This window comes from Vigna unguiculata, chromosome 1 (genome assembly GCF_037176805.1).
Source record: "Vigna unguiculata cultivar grain cowpea cultivar isolate G323 ecotype 2 chromosome 1, ASM3717680v1, whole genome shotgun sequence".
Taxonomy (NCBI): domain Eukaryota; kingdom Viridiplantae; phylum Streptophyta; class Magnoliopsida; order Fabales; family Fabaceae; genus Vigna; species Vigna unguiculata.
Genome location: NC_140792.1, coordinates 35,393,796 through 35,416,939, shown reverse-complemented (window position 1 = coordinate 35,416,939; position 23,144 = coordinate 35,393,796).

Below are 23,144 nucleotides of genomic sequence, written 5' to 3'. Positions count from 1 at the left end.
GCTAGATTGTAATTTTCGCTTAGTGAATTATTATCTAGTGGATTGAGACAAGGCAGGGTTGGTGTTAATTTGGTGGCCTATGATAAGTGAAATTGCGTTTGAATCAGGGATGTCAATACGGTTTTAGTCACTGTAGCATTTAAATTAATCTATTGATTAGCATTCTGAATCTGTCTGCCAACCCCCCTCCCCCCTATGTTTTATTGTTGTGTTCATCTGGAAAATTGGCTTTGAATGAAAATATTGGTCGTTGGGAGACGACTTGGTTCACTTTCATGTACTGCATTTAATATGTTTTAATTTGGTGGGGTACGGCCTCTATCAAATTTGGCGATGTTGCCGGGGACCAATCGTTTCGTTCAAAGTAAAATTTTCAGTGTGTTTGTGTTCTGTGTTTTGGTGTGTGTGTAGTTCAAGTGTGGTTGAGTTGGTATATGTTCATGGTGATGTTAATGTTGTGTTAAGTTCAGTGTCTGTTTCCATTCCTGTGTGTTTCTGTTTAGTGTAGTGAATAGTGTCGCGGCGCGCAAGAATAGTGTCATTTGTAGTAGTGAATAGTGTTTGAATAGTGTCCGAATCTGGCATTTAACTTCTGGATTTTTGTTTTGGTAGCTACGGAGCTTGTTTTAACTTGAAATTTTTTTTCCCCACTTCTAAGACGTTGAACTTGATAGGAAAAATAGCTAGAGCAATTGGTATGGTCTGAGTTAAGAGATTCAAAAAAATTTTGGACTGATTTTAAGTGAAACTTCAAAGGAGCATAACTTTTGCTCTGGTTATCAGGTTTTTATCTTCTCCCACGCGCATGAACTAACCCCTAAACGGAATCTCTGCCGGTACACTTTAGAGCAAACCACAGCCATTGACGGCCAAAAAAAGGGCCTGGAAAATCAAATTGCCGCTTGCGAAGCCACCGTCCCGAACCAGATCGCCGCCGTCGCGAGCCACCTACGCGAACACAACCAGATCGGTGTTGCGAGCCACCTCCGCTGTGACGGAACCAGAGCCAGCAGATTTCTCGCGAAACCAGGCTGCCACGACGAACCACCACACGTTGACGAAGCCACGCGTTGCAGAACCACTGCGAATCAGATCGACGACGAGGGCACTTTCTGACGCGAAATCCACATCACTGCGGCGCCGGCCACCACGCAGCCACCTGCGACGAAAAAAGCTGCCTGGAGAAGACGCGAAACCAGACGCGAACACAACTACATTGTGAGAATCCTCCACCTCCGTTCCAAACAGAACCGCAGGCCACCGTGACAGAAATCGATGTCGATTGCGCCAATGCGACAGCCACCACGGTACCTGCAAAAAACCAGACCAGACAGACCCCCGCGAAGCAACTGATGAGTCATTATTTTCTTTTATTCCACTAGCCTTTGTGCACCCATTAGACAGTTGATTAGTGCTTAATTGTTCATCATTAGAGTGTTTTTCATCTGTTGGGCTTTATTGGGCCATTGTTCCGAATTTGGACTAATTTCACATTATTTGGCCTAATTTTTGTTTTTAATTATTTTTAGGTATTTGGGTGAAGCAATTTTGGAGCTTGGACATTAATATTTAGTTGAAGAAACTTTCCACATCATTGCCACATCATTTCCATGTCATTTCCACGTCAGCAAAGTCAATGGGTCAACATTTGAGGCCCATAGTGGCATTTTTGTAATTCTGCGGCTTATAATGGCAGTTTTGTAATTCTGAGTGGCATGGGTGATATGACCACGAATTAGGTCTGCATGAGAAGAAGGCAGCCGCTCATTCATCTTCAACCTCTCTTCAAAACCTCCATTTTCGTTCTCCAAGCTTCCATGGACGTCCCCCTTGCGGTTTTTCACGTTTTTGGCTCATTTTTACCGTTTTTATGCATATTTGACAGCACCCATTGAGGGTTTTACGTTTGGAATTCGTTTTCTTGGTTGGGCAGTTCGGTTTGTGGATTTTATTGACTTGGAACAATACCCATTCATGGGGTTTTCACATTTATATATGATAACACTGTTTTGCATTCCATTTAAGCTTTGAAATCTCAATTTTTGCTCTTAAATTGCGTTTTCAGATTTGAAGGGTTCTTGGTTCTTGGTTCTTGGTTCTGATTTTTGTGATTTCAGTTTGGAAGTGTTTAATTACTCATTTCCATGTCTAGCTAAATTCGTGTATTGACTCCTTGATGAAAAATGCAATGAAGCTTTGAGGTTGTGCTTGTTTTGTGAAATCTGCCATGTTTTTGTTCTGAATTCGTGGAATGCATGTGGTGAATCTGTCAATGCTTAATTTACAGAGTAATTGCATGTGTTTTGTTTAAGATACGTTCATGCTTAATGTATGTAGCTTGGCTGTCACGAATTTAAGGATGTGTGCATTGCTTAATTGCATAATGAAGCTAGATTGTAATTTTCGCTTAGTGAATTATTATCTAGTGGATTGAGACAAGGCAGGGTTGGTGTTAATTTGGTGGCCTATGATAAGTGAAATTGCGTTTGAATCAGGGATGTCAATACGGTTTTAGTCACTGTAGCATTTAAATTAATCTATTGATTAGCATTCTGAATCTGTCTGCCAACCCCCCTCCCCCCTATGTTTTATTGTTGTGTTCATCTGGAAAATTGGCTTTGAATGAAAATATTGGTCGTTGGGAGACGACTTGGTTCACTTTCATGTACTGCATTTAATATGTTTTAATTTGGTGGGGTACGGCCTCTAACAAATTTGGCGCCGTTGCCGGGGACCAATCGTTTCGTTCAAAGTAAAATTTTCAGTGTGTTTGTGTTCTGTGTTTTGGTGTGTGTGTGTAGTTCAAGTGTGGTTGAGTTGGTATATGTTCATTGTGATGTTAATGTTGTGTTAAGTTCAGTGTCTGTTTCCATTCCTGTGTGTTTCTGTTTAGTGTAGTGAATAGTGTCGCGGCGCGCAAGAATAGTGTCATTTGTAGTAGTGAATAGTGTTTGAATAGTGTCCGAATCTGGCATTTAACTTCTGGATTTTTGTTTTGGTAGCTACGGAGCTTGTTTTAACTTGAAATTTTTTTTCCCCACTTCTAAGACGTTGAACTTGATAGGAAAAATAGCTAGAGCAATTGGTATGGTCTGAGTTAAGAGATTCAAAAAAATTTTGGACTGATTTTAAGTGAAACTTCAAAGGAGCATAACTTTTGCTCTGGTTATCAGGTTTTTATCTTCTCCCACGCGCATGAACTAACCCCTAAACGGAATCTCTGCCGGTACACTTTAGAGCAAACCACAGCCATTGACGGCCAAAAAAAGGGCCTGGAAAATCAAATTGCCGCTTGCGAAGCCACCGTCCCGAACCAGATCGCCGCCGTCGCGAGCCACCTACGCGAACACAACCAGATCGGTGTTGCGAGCCACCTCCGCTGTGACGGAACCAGAGCCAGCAGATTTCTCGCGAAACCAGGCTGCCACGACGAACCACCACACGTTGACGAAGCCACGCGTTGCAGAACCACTGCGAATCAGATTGACGACGAGGGCACTTTCTGACGCGAAATCCACATCACTGCGGCGCCGGCCACCACGCAGCCACCTGCGACGAAAAAAGCTGCCTGGAGAAGACGCGAAACCAGACGCGAACACAACTACATTGTGAGAATCCTCCACCTCCGTTCCAAACAGAACCGCAGGCCACCGTGACAGAAATCGATGTCGATTGCGCCAATGCGACAGCCACCACGGTACCTGCAAAAAACCAGACCAGACAGACCCCCGCGAAGCAACTGATGAGTCATTATTTTCTTTTATTCCACTAGCCTTTGTGCACCCATTAGACAGTTGATTAGTGCTTAATTGTTCATCATTAGAGTGTTTTTCATCTGTTGGGCTTTATTGGGCCATTGTTCCGAATTTGGACTAATTTCACATTATTTGGCCTAATTTTTGTTTTTAATTATTTTTAGGTATTTGGGTGAAGCAATTTTGGAGCTTGGACATTAATATTTAGTTGAAGAAACTTTCCACATCATTGCCACATCATTTCCATGTCATTTCCACGTCAGCAAAGTCAATGGGTCAACATTTGAGGCCCATAGTGGCATTTTTGTAATTCTGCGGCTTATAATGGCAGTTTTGTAATTCTGAGTGGCATGGGTGATATGACCACGAATTAGGTCTGCATGAGAAGAAGGCAGCCGCTCATTCATCTTCAACCTCTCTTCAAAACCTCCATTTTCGTTCTCCAAGCTTCCATGGACGTCCCCCTTGCGGTTTTTCACGTTTTTGGCTCATTTTTACCGTTTTTATGCATATTTGACAGCACCCATTGAGGGTTTTACGTTTGGAATTCGTTTTCTTGGTTGGGCAGTTCGGTTTGTGGATTTTATTGACTTGGAACAATACCCATTCATGGGGTTTTCACATTTATATATGATAACACTGTTTTGCATTCCATTTAAGCTTTGAAATCTCAATTTTTGCTCTTAAATTGCGTTTTCAGATTTGAAGGGTTCTTGGTTCTTGGTTCTTGGTTCTGATTTTTGTGATTTCAGTTTGGAAGTGTTTAATTACTCATTTCCATGTCTAGCTAAATTCGTGTATTGACTCCTTGATGAAAAATGCAATGAAGCTTTGAGGTTGTGCTTGTTTTGTGAAATCTGCCATGTTTTTGTTCTGAATTCGTGGAATGCATGTGGTGAATCTGTCAATGCTTAATTTACAGAGTAATTGCATGTGTTTTGTTTAAGATACGTTCATGCTTAATGTATGTAGCTTGGCTGTCACGAATTTAAGGATGTGTGCATTGCTTAATTGCATAATGAAGCTAGATTGTAATTTTCGCTTAGTGAATTATTATCTAGTGGATTGAGACAAGGCAGGGTTGGTGTTAATTTGGTGGCCTATGATAAGTGAAATTGCGTTTGAATCAGGGATGTCAATACGGTTTTAGTCACTGTAGCATTTAAATTAATCTATTGATTAGCATTCTGAATCTGTCTGCCAACCCCCCTCCCCCCTATGTTTTATTGTTGTGTTCATCTGGAAAATTGGCTTTGAATGAAAATATTGGTCGTTGGGAGACGACTTGGTTCACTTTCATGTACTGCATTTAATATGTTTTAATTTGGTGGGGTACGGCCTCTAACAAATTTGGCGCCGTTGCCGGGGACCAATCGTTTCGTTCAAAGTAAAATTTTCAGTGTGTTTGTGTTCTGTGTTTTGGTGTGTGTGTGTAGTTCAAGTGTGGTTGAGTTGGTATATGTTCATTGTGATGTTAATGTTGTGTTAAGTTCAGTGTCTGTTTCCATTCCTGTGTGTTTCTGTTTAGTGTAGTGAATAGTGGCGCGGCGCGCATGAATAGTGTCATTTGTAGTAGTGAATAGTGTTTGAATAGTGTCCGAATCTGGCATTTAACTTCTGGATTTTTGTTTTGGTAGCTACGGAGCTTGTTTTAGCTTGAAATTTTTTTTCCCCACTTCTAAGACGTTGAACTTGATAGGAAAAATAGCTAGAGCAATTGGTATGGTCTGAGTTAAGAGATTCAAAAAAATTTTGGACTGATTTTAAGTGAAACTTCAAAGGACCATAACTTTTGCTCTGGTTATCAGGTTTTTATCTTCTCCCACGCGCATGAACTAACCCCTAAACGGAATCTCTGCCGGCACACTTTAGAGCAAACCACAGCCATTGACGGCCAAAAAAAGGGCCTGGAAAATCAAATTGCGGCTTGCGAAGCCGCCGTCCCGAACCAGATCGCCGCCGTCGCGAGCCACCTACGCGAACACAACCAGATCGGTGTTGCGAGCCACCTCCGCTGCGACGAAACCAGAGCCAGCAGATGTCTCGCGAAACCAAGCTGCCACGACGAACCACCACACGTTGACGAAGCCACGCGTTGCAGAACCACTGCGAATCAGATCGACGACGAGGGCACTTTCTGACGCGAAATCCCCATCACTACGGCGCCGGCCACCACGCAGCCACCTGCGACGAAAAAAGCTGCCTGGAGAAGACCCGAAACCAGACGCGAACACACCTACATTGCGAGAATCCTCCACCTCCGTTCCAAACAGAACCGCAGGCCACCGTGACAGAAATCGATGTCGATTACGCTAATGCGACAGCCACCACGGTACTTGCAAAAAACCAGACCAGACAGACCCCCGCGAAGCAACTGATGAGTCATTATTTTCTTCTATTCCACTAGCCTTTGTGCACCCATTAGACAGTTGATTAGTGCTTAATTGTTCATCATTAGAGTGTTTTTCATCTGTTGGGCTTTATTGGGCCACTGTTCCGAATTTGGACTAATTTCACATTATTTGGCCTAATTTTTGTTTTTAATTATTTTTAGGTATTTGGGTGAAGCAATTTTGGAGCTTGGACATTAATATTTAGTTGAAGAAACTTTCCACATCATTGCCACATCATTTTCATGTCATTTCCACGTCAGCAAAGTCAATGGGTTAACATTTGAGGCCCATAGTGGCATTTTTGTAATTCTGCGGCTTATAATGGCAGTTTTGTAATTCTGAGTGGCATGGGTGATATGACCACGAATTAGGTCTGCATGAGAAGAAGGCAGCCGCTCATTCATCTTCAACCTCTCTTCAAAACCTCCATTTTCGTTCTCCAAGCTTCCATGGACGTCCCCCTCGGTTTTTCACGCTTTTGGCTCATTTTTACCATTTTTATGCATATTTGACAGCACCCATTGAGGGTTTTACGTTTGGAATTCGTTTTCTTGGTTGGGCAGTTCGGTTTGTGGATTTTATTGACTTGGAACAATACCCATTCATGGGGTTTTCGCATTTATATATGATAACACTGTTTTGCATTCCATTTAAGCTTTGAAATCTCAATTTTTGCTCTTAAATTGCATTTTCAGATTTGAAGGGTTCTTGGTTCTTGGTTCTTGGTTCTTGGTTCTGATTTTTGTGATTTCAGTTTTGAAGTGTTTAATTACTCATTTCCATGTCTAGCTAAATTCGTGTATTGACTCCTTGATGAAAAATGCAATGAAGCTTTGAGGTTGTGCTTGTTTTGTGAAATCTGCCATGTTTTTGTTCTGAATTCGTGGAATGCGTGTGGTGAATCTGTCAATGCTTAATTTACAGAGTAATTGCATGTGTTTTGTTTAAGATACGTTCATGCTTAATGTATGTAGCTTGGCTGTCACGAATTTAAGGATGTGTGCATTGCTTAATTGCATAATGAAGCTAGATTGTAATTTTCGCTTAGTGAATTATTATCTAGTGGATTGAGACAAGGCAGGGTTGGTGTTAATTTGGTGGCCTATGATAAGTGAAATTGCGTTTGAATCAGGGATGTCAATACGGTTTTAGTCACTGTAGCATTTAAATTAATCTATTGATTAGCATTCTGAATCTTTCTGCCAACCCCCCTCCCCCCTGTGTTTTATTGTTGTGTTCATCTGGAAAATTGGCTTTGAATGAAAATATTGGTCGTTGGGAGACGACTTGGTTCACTTTCATGTACTGCATTTAATATGTTTTAATTTGGTGGGGTACGGCCTCTATCAAATTTGGCGCCGTTGCCGGGGACCAATCGTTTCGTTCAAAGTAAAATTTTCAGTGTGTTTCTGTTCTGTGTTTTGGTGTGTGTGTAGTTCAAGTGTGGTTGAGTTGGTATATGTTCATTGTGATGTTAATGTTGTGTTAAGTTCAGTGTCTGTTTCCATTCCTGTGTGTTTCTGTTTAGTGTAGCGAATAGTGTCGCGGCGCGCATGAATAGTGTCGTTTGTAGTAGTGAATAGAGTTTGAATAGTGTCCGAATCTGGCGTTTAACTTCTGGATTTTTGTTTTGGTAGCTACGGAGCTTGTTTTAACTTGAAATTTTTTTTCCCCACTTCAAAGACGTTGAACTTGATAGGAAAAATAGCTAGAGCAATTGGTATGGTCTGAGTTAAGAGATTCAAAAAAAATTTGGACTGATTTTAAGTGAAACTTCAAAGGACCATAACTTTTGCTCTGGTTATCAGGTTTTTATCTTCTTCCACGCGCATGAACTAACCCCTAAACGGAATCTCTGCCGGCACACTTTAGAGCAAACCACAACCATTGACGGCAAAAAAAAGGGCCTGGAAAATCAAATTGCCGCTTGCGAAGCCGCTGTCCCGAACCAGATCGCCGCCGTCGCGAGCCACCTACGCGAACACAACTAGATCGGTGTTGCGAGCCACCTCCGCTGCGACGAAACCAGAGCCAGCAGATGTCTCGCGAAACCAGGCTGCCACGCCGAACCACCACACGTTGACGAAGCCACGCGTTAGAGAACCACTGCGAATCAGATCGACGACGAGGGCACTTTCTGACGCGAAATCCCCATCACTACGGCGCCGGCCACCACGCAGCCACCTGCGACGAAAAAAGCTGCCTGGAGAAGACGCGAAACTAGACGCGAACACACCTACATTGCGAGAATCCTCCACCTCCGTTCCAAACAGAACCGCAGGCCACCGTGACAGAAATCGATGTCGATTGCGCCAATGCGACAGCCACCACGGTACCTGCAAAAAACCAGACCAGACAGACCCCCACGAAGCAACTGATGAGTCATTATTTTCTTCTATTCCACTAGCCTTTGTGCACGCATTAGACAGTTGATTAGTGCTTAATTGTTCATCATTAGAGTGTTTTTCATCTGTTGGGCTTTATTGGGCCACTGTTCCGTATTTGGACTAATTTCACATTATTTGGCCTAATTTTTGTTTTTAAATATTTTTAGGTATTTGGGTGAAGCAATTTTGGAGCTTGGACATTAATATTTAGTTGAAGAAACTTTCCACATCATTGCCACATCATTTCCATGTCATTTCCACGTCAGCAAAGTCAATGGGTTAACATTTGAGGCCCATAGTGGCATTTTTGTATTTCTGCGGCTTATAATGGCAGTTTTGTAATTCTGAGTGGCATGGGTGATATGACCACGAATTAGGTCTGCATGAGAAGAAGGCAGCCGCTCATTCATCTTCAACCTCTCTTCAAAACCTCCATTTTCGTTCTCCAAGCTTCCATGGACGTCCCCCTCGGTTTTTCACGCTTTTGGCTCATTTTTACCATTTTTATGCATATTTGACAGCACCCATTGAGGGTTTTACGTTTGGAATTCGTTTTCTTGGTTGGGCAGTTCGGTTTGTGGATTTTATTGACTTGGAACAATACCCATTCATGGGGTTTTCGCATTTATATATGATAACACTGTTTTGCATTCCATTTAAGCTTTGAAATCTCAATTTTTGCTCTTAAATTGCGTTTTCGGATTTGAAGGGTTCTTGGTTCTTGGTTCTTGGTTCTGATTTTTGTGATTTCAGTTTTGAAGTGTTTAATTACTCATTTCCATGTCTAGCTAAATTCGTGTATTGACTCCTTGATGAAAAATGCAATGAAGCTTTGAGGTTGTGCTTGTTTTGTGAAATCTGCCATGTTTTTGTTCTGAATTCGTGGAATGCATGTGGTGAATCTGTCAATGCTTAATTTACAGAGTAATTGCATGTGTTTTGTTTAAGATACGTTCATGCTTAATGTATGTAGCTTGGCTGTCACGAATTTAAGGATGTGTGCATTGCTTAATTGCATAATGAAGCTAGATTGTAATTTTCGCTTAGTGAATTATTATCTAGTGGATTGAGACAAGGCAGGGTTGGTGTTAATTTGGTGGCCTATGATAAGTGAAATTGCGTTTGAATCAGGGATGTCAATACGGTTTTAGTCACTATAGCATTTAAATTAATCTATTGATTAGCATTTTGAATCTGTCTGCCAACCCCCCTCCCCCCTGTGTTTTATTGTTGTGTTCATCTGGAAATTTGGCTTTGAATGAAAATATTGGTCGTTGGGAGACGACTTGGTTCACTTTCATGTACTGCATTTAATATGTTTTAATTTGGTGGGGTACGGCCTCTAACAAATTTGGCGCCGTTGCCGGGGACCAATCGTTTCGTTCAAAGTAAAATTTTCAGTGTGTTTGTGTTCTGTGTTTTGGTGTGTGTGTAGTTCAAGTGTGGTTGAGTTGGTATATGTTCATTGTGATGTTAATGTTGTGTTAAGTTCAGTGTCTGTTTCCATTCCTGTGTGTTTCTGTTTAGTGTAGTGAATAGTGTCGCGGCACGCATGAATAGTGTCATTTGTAGTAGTGAGTAGTGTTTGAATAGTGTCCGAATCTGGCATTTAACTTCTGGATTTTTGTTTTGGTAGCTACGGAGCTTGTTTTAACTTGAATTTTTTTTTCCCCACTTCTAAGACGTTGAACTTGATAGGAAAAATAGCTAGAGCAATTGGTATGGTCTGAGTTAAGAGATTCAAAAAAATTTTGGACTGATTTTAAGTGAAACTTCAAAGGACCGTAACTTTTGCTCTGGTTATCAGGTTTTTATCTTCTCCCACGCGCATGAACTAACCCCTAAACGGAATCTCTGCCGGCACACTTTAGAGCAAACCACAGCCATTGACGGCCAAAAAAAGGGCCTGGAAAATCAAATTTCCGCTTGCGAAGCCGCCGTCCCGAACCAGATCGCCGCCATCGCGAGCCACCTACGCGAACACAACCAGATCGGTGTTGGGAGCCACCTCCGCTGCGATGAAACTAGAGCCAGCAGATGTCTCGCGAAACCAGGCTGCCACGACGAACCACCACACGTTGACGAAGCAACGCGTTGCAGAACCACTGCGAATCAGATCGACGACGAGGGCACTTTCTGACGCGAAATCCCCATCACTGCGGCGCCGGCCACCACGCAGCCACCTGCGACGAAAAAAGCTGCCTGGAGAAGACACGAAACCAGACGCGAACACACCTACATTGCGAGAATCCTCCACCTCCGTTCCAAACAGAACCGTAGGCCACCGTGACAGAAATCGATGTCGATTGCGCCAATGCGACAGCCACCACGGTACCTGCAAAAAACCAGACCAGACAGACCCCCGCGAAGCAACTGATGAGTCATTATTTTCTTCTATTCCACTAGCCTTTGTGCACCCATTAGACAGTTGATTAGTGCTTAATTGTTCATCATTAGAGTGTTTTTCATCTGTTGGGCTTTATTGGGCCACTGTTCCGAATTTGGACTAATTTCACATTATTTGGCCTAATTTTTGTTTTTAATTATTTTTAGGTATTTGGGTGAAGCAATTTTGGAGCTTGGACATTAATATTTAGTTGAAGAAACTTTCCACATCATTGCCACATCATTTCCATGTCATTTCCACGTCAGCAAAGTCAATGGGTCAACATTTGAGGCCCATAGTGGCATTTTTGTAATTTTGCGGCTTATAATGGCAGTTTTGTAATTCTGAGTGGCATGGGTGATATGACCACGAATTAGGTCTGCATGAGAAGAAGGCAGCCGCTCATTCATCTTCAACCTCTCTTCAAAACCTCCATTTTCGTTCTCCAAGCTTCCATGGACGTCCCCCTTGCGGTTTTTCACGTTTTTGGCTCATTTTTACCGTTTTTATGCATATTTGACAGCACCCATTGGGGGTTTTACGTTTGGAATTCGTTTTCTTGGTTGGGCAGTTCGGTTTGTGGATTTTATTGACTTGGAACAATACCCATTCATGGGGTTTTCGCATTTATATATGATAACACTGTTTTGCATTCCATTTAAGCTTTGAAATCTCAATTTTTGCTCTTAAATTGCATTTTCAGATTTGAAGAGTTCTTGGTTCTTGGTTCTTGGTTCTGATTTTTGTGATTTCAGTTTTGAAGTGTTTAATTACTCATTTCCATGTCTAGCTAAATTCGTGTATTGACTCCTTGATGAAAAATGCAATGAAGCTTTGAGGTTGTGCTTGTTTTGTGAAATCTGCCATGTTTTTGTTCTAAATTCGTGGAATGCATGTGGTGAATCTGTCAATGCTTAATTTACAGAGTAATTGCATGTGTTTTGTTTAAGATACGTTCATGCTTAATGTATGTAGCTTGGCTGTCACGAATTTAAGGATGTGTGCATTGCTTAATTGCATAATGAAGCTAGATTGTAATTTTCGCTTAGTGAATTATTATCTAGTGGATTGAGACAAGGCAGGGTTGGTGTTAATTTGGTGGCCTATGATAAGTGAAATTGCGTTTGAATCAGGGATGTCAATACGGTTTTAGTCACTGTAGCATTTAAATTAATCTATTGATTAGCATTCTGAATCTGTCTGCCAACCCCCCTCCCCCCTGTGTTTTATTGTTGTGTTCATCTGGAAAATTGGCTTTGAATGAAAATATTAGTCGTTGGGAGACGACTTGGTTCACTTTCATGTACTGCATTTAATATGTTTTAATTTGGTAGGGTACGGCCTCTATCAAATTTGGCGCCGTTGCCGGGGACCAATCGTTTCGTTCAAAGTAAAATTTTCAGTGTGTTTGTGTTCTGTGTTTTGGTGTGTGTGTAGTTCAAGTGTGGTTGAGTTGGTATATGTTCATTGTGATGTTAATGTTGTGTTAAGTTCAGTGTCTGTTTCCATTCCTGTGTGTTTCTGTTTAGTGTAGTGAATAGTGTCGCGGCGCGCATGAATAGTGTCATTTGTAGTAGTGAGTAGTGTTTGAATAGTGTCCGAATCTGGCATTTAACTTCTGGATTTTTGTTTTGGTAGCTACGGAGCTTGTTTTAACTTGAAATTTTTTTTCCCCACTTCTAAGACGTTGAACTTGCTAGGAAAAATAGCTAGAGCAATTGGTATGGTCTGAGTTAAGAGATTCAAAAAAATTTTGGACTGATTTTAAGTGAAACTTCAAAGGACCATAACTTTTGCTATGGTTATCAGGTTTTTATCTTCTCCCACGCACATGAACTAACCCCTAAACGGAATCTCTGCCGGCACACTTTAGAGCAAACCACAGCCATTGCCGCTTACGAAGCCGCCGTCCCGAACCAGATCGCCGCCGTCGCGAGCCACCTACGCGAACACAACCAGATCGGTGTTGCGAGCCACCTCCGCTGCGATGAAACCAGAGCCAGCAGATGTCTCGCGAAACCAGGCTGCCACGACGAACCACCACACGTTGACGAAGCCACGCGTTGCAGAACCACTGCGAATCAGATCGACGACGAGGGCACTTTCTGACGCGAAATCCCCATCACTGCGGCGCCGGCCACCACGCAGCCACCTGCGACGAAAAAAGCTACCTGGAGAAGACGCGAAACCAGACGCGAACACACCTACATTGCGAGAATCCTCCACCTCCGTTCCAAACAGAACCGCAGGCCACCGTGACAGAAATCGATGTCGATTACGCCAATGCGACAGCCACCACGGTACCTGCAAAAAACCAGACCAGACAGACCCCCGCGAAGCAACTGATGAGTCATTATTTTCTTCTATTCCACTAGCCTTTGTGCACCCATTAGACAGTTGATTAGTGCTTAATTGTTCATCATTAGAGTGTTTGATATCGCTGTCGTTAGGCGATCAAATTACCACTACTTTAGCAACTTCAGTATTGCCAGTTTGTAGTGAAGAAAATAGTTAGGGTTAAGATAACCCTGAGTCATCTCACAACGAATACGAAATTGATCTCAAATATTTGATTCTCAAAAATGCAATTTAAAACTAGCAACTATAAAAATAGGGGGGTTTTGATATGCAAAGAAAATGACACGGAAGATTGTAAACACAGTAATAGTAAATAGGTCAATTCCACTGCTTTTTCTAAATAAGATTCTTCATTGGTTATCTAGAGATTATTGTTAAATTAATTATTGTTGTTGATTTACAAATCAATCAATGTAAAGACTCAATTCATTTGTTAGCATCCTCACTTTTAATCAAAGTACAGTCTCAATTAAAAGTGAGAATTGTTAGATTGTCCATAGTAAATTTAATCAAAGTACAGTCTCAATTAATTTTACTATGCCTAATCATGTCTATTCCTTTGTTTCTTTACCAAATAGAAAACTTAATTAATCAAAGTAAAGTCTTGACTAATTTTAGTTAAAGTAATTACCTCTAATCAAATTAAAGTCTCAATTATCGGCAAAAACTTATCTAATCAAATGAAAGTTTCTAAACAAAATCAAAGTAAAGTCTCAATTTAATTTAAAAACCTTTTAACTCATATGATTAGCATGCATGTAGATTTAAAATCATTATTTTCTATTCGATTAAGAAGCAAAGGACATAGATAAACAAAAACCACAACAATAATCAAAATAACAAAACATATAAATTCATCTAACCTCAAAATCCATTTAAGAAATTACAGTGGAATCAACCCTAAAAGTTTAGCCCTCCATGGCTTTGATGGAATACATGATAATATGATGAAGGAAAGAAAATAAAAGAAGAGAATGAGAGATATGGTGGAGACGGTATCTGCCAAAACCAGAGAGTTCTAAGTGTCTAAGCTGTAAGTTGTAAAATTGTCAGTCGTAAGTTCCCTTAAGTCTCTTTATATAGGCTTCCACTGGACTTTGGGCTTTATCTGTCAGTTGCTAAAATCTTTTACTTTTATTTAATTAATTAGCAACTTAATTGCTGTCAAATATCCAATTTTGCCCCTCTCATTTAACCATATTTGCAGTTTTGACCAGTGTTGACTGCTGACTTTGACCAATTGACCAGAGTTGACCAGTTGACTGCCTATCAGATGCTGACACGTGGCAGTGCAGATTCTCTCTCCAGAATTAGGGTTTCACTCTCACACTCTTCTCCTTGGCTGCGCGGCTGACGGCGGCTGCTCTGGCTTCTTCTCCGGCGAGGTGGTGTTCGCTGCTAATCTGGTCCGCTTTGACGCAGTGCAGATGCGTGGTGCGAATTGTGGTGGTGCCCATCGTGTGTTTCCGGCGTTTGCGTGGTGGTGTAGCAAGCTTCTATGGAGTGCGATGCGGTGAAGATGGAGACGGCGCGGTGCTGCAGAAGTTGCGTTTCGTTTCCGGCGTGGTGGTGTTCGTGTGCGCTGCACAGGTTCGCGCGACGGTTCAAGCGAAGGTGGCGCGCGGAGGTTGTTGCTGTTCTGGTTTTGCTCCTGCGTTTTCCGTGGCTGCTGCGTGAGGAAGAAGAACTCGCGGTGGCGCAAGGTGCAGAGATGGTGGTGGCGCAGATTCCGGCGAAGTGTTGCAGGTTCGTGGCTGTGTGCTCACGGTGGCGTTCTGCGCGAGAAGATGGAGGTGTGCTGCGCGTGAAGTGGCTGAACGCTCGCGGGAAGAAGAAAATGGCGTCGCGATGATGGTGGCGCTGCGGAGAAGGTTCGCGCGGAGCTGCGATGGTGGTCGGAAAAGGTTGGCGGCGGCGACTGTGTGGAGGGTGGAAGGGAATTAGGGTTAGGGTTTCATGTGTGAGATGGAGGAGATGATGACGTGACAAGAACTGAGTGGTCAATTGGGTGAGTGGAGGATTATGACACGTGGCGGCTTATGGTTGGCTAATTTTAAAAGGTGAGGATTGCCACATGGCATGATCTCGTTAAGTGGAGTTTAAGTGGTAGGAGGGGTGCAACTTAGTGAAAACTGGGGTGCAGAACAGGTTTTTGTGGTCCACTTGAGGAAGGAGTGTGCAAATAAAAACTGGGGGTGCATTTAGCTCCTGATTTATTCTTTTTCCAGAATTTCTTGATTTTGGACTTATTTTGTAACTTTGAATATTTCAAAATGACACTATTAATTGACCAAAAATAAATTCCAGCTGCATTAACAAACGTTAGAATATCCAATAATATTTTATGCAACTAAAATCAATTTTTACGCCACTTTTACCAAACTTACTCAATAAATCCAATAATCACAAATCCTAATTAAATCAATCTTTAAGCACAAAAAATTCAATTAAATCCCCAAATTTAAATATTAAATGAGGGCAAAAATTTGAACTCATCAGTGTTTTTCATCTGTTGGGCTTTATTGGGCCACTGTTCCGAATTTGGACTAATTTCACATTATTTGGCCTAATTTTTATTTTTAATTATTTTTAGGTATTTGGGTGAAGCAATTTTGGAGCTTGGACATTAATATTTAGTTGAAGAAACTTTCCACATCATTGCCACATCATTTCCATGTCATTTCCACGTCAGCAAAGTCAATGGGTCAACATTTGAGGCCCATAGTGGCATTTTTGTAATTCTGCGGCTTATAATGGCAGTTTTGTAATTCTGAGTGGCATGGGTGATATGACCACGAATTAGGTCTGCATGAGAAGAAGGCAGCCGCTCATTCATCTTCAACCTCTCTTCAAAACCTCCATTTTCGTTCTCCAAGCTTCCATGGACGTCCCCCTTGCGGTTTTTCACGTTTTTGGCTCATTTTTACCGTTTTTATGCATATTTGACAGCACCCATTGAGGGTTTTACGTTTGGAATTCGTTTTCTTGGTTGGGCAGTTCGGTTTGTGGATTTTATTGACTTGGAACAATACCCATTCATGGGGTTTTCGCATTTATATATGATAACACTGTTTTGCATTCCATTTAAGCTTTGAAATCTCAATTTTTGCTCTTAAATTGCGTTTTCAGATTTGAAGGGTTCTTGGTTCTTGGTTCTTGGTTCTGATTTTTGTGATTTCAGTTTGGAAGTGTTTAATTACTCATTTCCATGTCTAGCTAAATTCGTGTATTGACTCCTTGATGAAAAATGCAATGAAGCTTTGAGGTTGTGCATATTTTGTGAAATCTGCCATGTTTTTGTTCTGAATTCGTGGAATGCATGTGGTGAATCTGTCAATGCTTAATTTACAGAGTAATTGCATGTGTTTTGTTTAAGATACGTTCATGCTTAATGTATGTAGCTTGGCTGTCACGAATTTAAGGATGTGTGCATTGCTTAATTGCATAATGAAGCTAAATTGTAATTTTCGCTTAGTGAATTATTATCTAGTGGATTGAGACAAGGCAGGGTTGGTGTTAATTTGGTGCCTATGATAAGTGAAATTGTGTTTGAATCAGGGATGTCAATACGGTTTTAGTCACTGTAGCATTTAAATTAATCTGTTGATTAGCATTCTGAATCTGTCTGCCAACCCCCCTCCCCCCTGTGTTTTATTGTTGTGTTCATCTGGAAAATTGGCTTTGAATGAAAATATTGGTCGTTGGGAGACGACTTGGTTCACTTTCATGTACTGCATTTAATATGTTTTAATTTGGTGGGGTACGGCCTCTATCAAATTTGGCGCCGTTGCCGGGGACCAATCGTTTCGTTCAAAGTAAAATTTTCAGTGTGTTTGTGTTCTGTGTTTTGGTGTGTGTGTAGGTCAAGTGTGGTTGAGTTGGTATATGTTCATTGTGATGTTAATGTTGTGTTAAGTTCAGTGTCTGTTTCCATTCCTGTGTGTTTCTGTTTAGTGTAGTGAATAGTGTCGCGGCGCGCATGAATAGTGTCATTTGTAGTAGTGAGTAGTGTTTGAATGGTGTCCGAATCTGGCATTTAACTTCTGGATTTTTGTTTTGGTAGCTACGGAGCTTGTTTTAACTTGAAATTTTTTTCCCCACTTCTAAGACGTTGAACTTGATAGGAAAAATAGCTAGAGCAATTGGTATGGTCTGAGTTAAGAGATTCAAAAAAATTTTGGACTGATTTTAAGTGAAACTTCAAAGGACCATAACTTTTACTCTGGTTATCAGGTTTTTATCTTCTCCCACGCGCATGAACTAACCCCTAAACGGAATCTCTGCCAGCACACTTTAGAGCAAACCACAGCCATTGACGGCCAAAAAAAGGGCCTGGAAAATCAAATTGCCGCTTGCGAAGCCGCCGTCCCGAACCAGATCGCCGCCGTCGCGAGCCACCTACGCGAACACAACCAGATCGGTGTTGCGAGCCACCTCCGCTGCGACGAAACCAGAGCCAGCAGATGTCTCGCGAAACCAGGCTGCCACGACGAACCACCACACGTTGACGAAGCCACGCGTTGCAGAACCACTGCGAATCAGATCGACGACAAGGGCACTTTCTGACGCGAAATCCCCATCACTGCGGCGCCGGCCACCACGCAGCCACCTGCGACGAAAAAAGCTGCCTGGAGAAGACGCGAAACCAGACGCGAACACACCTACATTGCGAGAATCCTCCACCTCCGTTCCAAACAGAACCGCAGGCCACCGTGACAGAAATCGATGTCGATTGCGCCAATGCGACAGCCACCACGGTACCTGCAAAAAACCAGACCAGATAGACCCCCGCGAAGCAACTGATGAGTCATTATTTTCTTCTATTCCACTAGCCTTTGTGCACCCATTAGACAGTTGATTAGTGCTTAATTGTTCATCATTAGAGTGTTTTTCATCTGTTGGGCTTTATTGGGCCACTGTTCCGAATTTGGACTAATTTCACATTATTTGGCCTAATTTTTGTTTTTAATTATTTTTAGGTATTTGGGTGAAGCAATTTTGGAGCTTGGACATTAATATTTAGTTGAAGAAACTTTCCACATCATTGCCACATCATTTCCATGTCATTTCCACGTCAGCAAAGTCAATGGGTCAACATTTGAGGCCCATAGTGGCATTTTTGTAATTCTGCGGCTTATAATGGCAGTTTTGTATTTCTGAGTGGCATGGGTGATATGACCACGAATTAGGTCTGCATGAGAAGAAGGCAGCCGCTCATTCATCTTCAACCTCTCTTCAAAACCTCCATTTTCGTTCTCCAAGCTTCCATGGACGTCCCCCTTGCGGTTTTTCACGTTTTTGGCTCATTTTTACCGTTTTTATGCATATTTGACAGCACCCATTGAGGGTTTTACGTTTGGAATTCGTTTTCTTGGTTGGGCAGTTCGGTTTGTGGATTTTATTGACTTGGAACAATACCCATTCATGGGGTTTTCGCATTTATATATGATAACACTGTTTTGCATTCCATTTAAGCTTTGAAATCTCAATTTTTGCTCTTAAATTGCGTTTTCAGATTTGAAGGGTTCTTGGTTCTTGGTTCTTGGTTCTGATTTTTGTGATTTCAGTTTTGAAGTGTTTAATTACTCATTTCCATGTCTAGCTAAATTCGTGTATTGACTCCTTGATGAAAAATGCAATGAAGCTTTGAGGTTGTGCTTATTTTGTGAAATCTGCCATGTTTTTGTTCTGAATTCGTGGAATGCATGTGGTGAATCTGTCAATGCTTAATTTACAGAGTAATTGCATGTGTTTTTTTTAAGATACGTTCATGCTTAATGTATGTAGCTTGGCTGTCACGAATTTAAGGATGTGTGCATTGCTTAATTGCATAATGAAGCTAGATTGTAATTTTCGCTTAGTGAATTATTATCTAGTGGATTGAGACAAGGCAGGGTTGGTGTTAATTTGGTGGCCTATGATAAGTGAAATTGCGTTTGAATCAGGGATGTCAATACGGTTTTAGTCACTGTAGCATTTAAATTAATCTATTGATTAGCATTCTAAATCTGTCTGCCAACCCCCTCCCCCCTGTGTTTTATTGTTGTGTTCATCTGGAAAATTGGCTTTGAATGAAAATATTGGTCGTTGGGAGACGACTTGGTTCACTTTCATGTACTGCATTTAATATGTTTTAATTTGGTGGAGTACGGCCTCTATCAAATTTGGCGCCGTTGCCGGGGACCAATCGTTTCGTTCAAAGTAAAATTTTCAGTGTGTTTGTGTTCTGTGTTTTGGTGTGTGTGTAGTTCAAGTGTGGTTGAGTTGGTATATGTTCATTGTGATGTTAATGTTGTGTTAAGTTCAGTGTCTGTTTCCATTCCTGTGTGTTTCTGTTTAGTGTAGTGAATAGTGTCGCGGCGCGCATGAATAGTGTCATTTGTAGTAGTGAATAGTGTTTGAATAGTGTCCGAATCTGGCATTTAACTTCTGGATTTTTGTTTTGGTAGCTACGGAGCTTGTTTTAACTTGAAATTTTTTTCCCCACTTCTAAGACGTTGAACTTGATAGGAAAAATAGCTAGAGCAATTGGTATGGTCTGAGTTAAGAGATTCAAAAAAATTTTGGACTGATTTTAAGTGAAACTTCAAAGGACCATAACTTTTACTCTGGTTATCAGGTTTTTATCTTCTCCCACGCGCATGAACTAACCCCTAAACGGAATCTCTGCCGGCACACTTTAGAGCAAACCACAGCCATTGACGGCCAAAAAAAGGGCCTGGAAAATCAAATTGCCGCTTGCGAAGCCGCCGTCCCGAACCAGATCGCCGCCGTCGCGAGCCACCTCCGCTGCGACGAAACCAGAGCCAGCAGATGTCTCGCGAAACCAGGCTGCCACGACGAACCACCACACGTTGACGAAGCCACGCGTTGCAGAACCACTGCGAATCAGATCGACGACGAGGGCACTTTCTGACGCGAAATCCCCATCACTGCGGCGCCGGCCACCACGCAGCCACCTGCGACGAAAAAAGCTGCCTGGAGAAGACGCGAAACCAGACGCGAACACACCTACATTGCGAGAATCCTCCACCTCCGTTCCAAACAGAACCGCAGGCCACCGTGACAGAAATCGATGTCGATTGCGCCAATGCGACAGCCACCACGGTACCTGCAAGAAACCAGACCAGACAGACCCCCGCAAAGCAACTGATGAGTCATTATTTTCTTCTATTCCACTAGCCTTTGTGCACCCATTAGACAGTTGATTAGTGCTTAATTGTTCATCATTAGAGTGTTTTTCATCTATTGGGCTTTATTGGGCCACTGTTCCGAATTTGGACTAATTTCACATTATTTGGCCTAATTTTTGTTTTTAATTATCTTTAGGTATTTGGGGGTAGCAATTTTGGAGCTTGGACATTAATATTTAGTTGAAGAAACTTTCCACATCATTGCCACATCATTTCCATGTCATTTCCACGTCAGCAAAGTCAATGGGTCAACATTTGAGGCCCATAGTGGCATTTTTGTAATTCTGCGGCTTATAATGGCAGTTTTGTAATTCTGAGTGGCATGGGTGATATGACCACGAATTAGGTCTGCATGAGAAGAAGGCAGCCGCTCATTCATCTTCAACCTCTCTTCAAAACCTCCATTTTCGTTCTCCAAGCTTCCATGGACGTCCCCCTTGCGGTTTTTCACGTTTTTGGCTCATTTTTACCGTTTTTATGCATATTTGACAGCACCCATTGAGGGTTTTACGTTTGGAATTCGTTTTCTTGGTTGGGCAGTTCGGTTTGTGGATTTTATTGACTTGGAACAATACCCATTCATGGGGTTTTCGCATTTATATATGATAACACTGTTTTGCATTCCATTTAAGCTTTGAAATCTCAATTTTTGCTCTTAAATTGCGTTTTCAGATTTGAAGGGTTCTTGGTTCTTGGTTCTTGGTTCTGATTTTTGTGATTCCAGTTTTGAAATGTTTAATTACTCATTTCCATGTCTAACTAAATTCGTGTATTGACTCCTTGATGAAAAATGCAATGAAGCTTTGAGGTTGTGCTTATTTTGTGAAATCTGCCATGTTTTTGTTCTGAATTCGTGGAATGCATGTGGTGAATCTGTCAATGCTTAATTTACAGAGTAATTGCATGTGTTTTGTTTAAGATACGTTCATGCTTAATGTATGTAGCTTGGCTGTCACGAATTTAAGGATGTGTGCATTGCTTAATTGCATAATGAAGCTAGATTGTAATTTTCGCTTAGTGAATTATTATCTAGTGGATTGAGACAAGGCAGGGTTGGTGTTAATTTGGTGGCCTATGATAAGTGAAATTGCGTTTGAATCAGGGATGTCAATACGGTTTTAGTCACTGTAGCATTTAAATTAATCTATTGATTAGCATTCTGAATCTGTCTGCCAACCCCCTCCCCCCTGTGTTTTATTGTTGTGTTCATCTGGAAAATTGGCTTTGAATGAAAATATTGGTCGTTGGGAGACGACTTGGTTCACTTTCATGTACTGCATTTAATATGTTTTAATTTGGTGGAGTACGGCCTCTATCAAATTTGGCGCCGTTGCCGGGGACCAATCGTTTCGTTCAAAGTAAAATTTTCAGTGTGTTTGTGTTCTGTGTTTTGGTGTGTGTGTAGTTCAAGTGTGGTTGAGTTGGTATATGTTCATTGTGATGTTAATGTTGTGTTAAGTTCAGTGTCTGTTTCCATTCCTGTGTGTTTCTGTTTAGTGTAGTGAATAGTGTCGCGGCGCGCATGAATAGTGTCATTTGTAGTAGTGAATAGTGTTTGAATAGTGTCCGAATCTGGCATTTAACTTCTGGATTTTTGTTTTGGTAGCTACGGAGCTTGTTTTAACTTGAAATTTTTTTCCCCACTTCTAAGACGTTGGACTTGATAGGAAAAATAGCTAGAGCAATTGGTATGGTCTGAGTTAAGAGATTCAAAAAAATTTTGGACTGATTTTAAGTGAAACTTCAAAGGACCATAACTTTTACTCTAGTTATCAGGTTTTTATCTTCTCCCACGCGCATGAACTAACCCCTAAACAGAATCTCTGCCGGCACACTTTAGAGCAAACCACAGCCATTGACGGCCAAAAAAAGGGCCTGGAAAATCAAATTGCCGCTTGCGAAGCCGCCGTCCCGAACCAGATCGCCGCCGTCGCGAGCCACCTCCGCTGCGACGAAACCAGAGCCAGCAGATGTCTCGCGAAACCAGGCTGCCACGACGAACCACCACACGTTGACGAAGCCACGCGTTGCAGAACCACTGCGAATCAGATCGACGACGAGGGCACTTTCTGACGCGAAATCCCCATCACTGCGGCGCCGGCCACCACGCAGCCACCTGCGACGAAAAAAGCTGCCTGGAGAAGACGCGAAACCAGACGCGAACACACCTACATTGCGAGAATCCTCCACCTCCGTTCCAAACAGAACCGCAGGCCACCGTGACAGAAATCGATGTCGATTGCGCCAATGCGACAGCCACCACGGTACCTGCAAGAAACCAGACCAGACAGACCCCCGCAAAGCAACTGATGAGTCATTATTTTCTTCTATTCCACTAGCCTTTGTGCACCCATTAGACAGTTGATTAGTGCTTAATTGTTCATCATTAGAGTGTTTTTCATCTATTGGGCTTTATTGGGCCACTGTTCCGAATTTGGACTAATTTCACATTATTTGGCCTAATTTTTGTTTTTAATTATCTTTAGGTATTTGGGGGTAGCAATTTTGGAGCTTGGACATTAATATTTAGTTGAAGAAACTTTCCACATCATTGCCACATCATTTCCATGTCATTTCCACGTCAGCAAAGTCAATGGGTCAACATTTGAGGCCCATAGTGGCATTTTTGTAATTCTGCGGCTTATAATGGCAGTTTTGTAATTCTGAGTGGC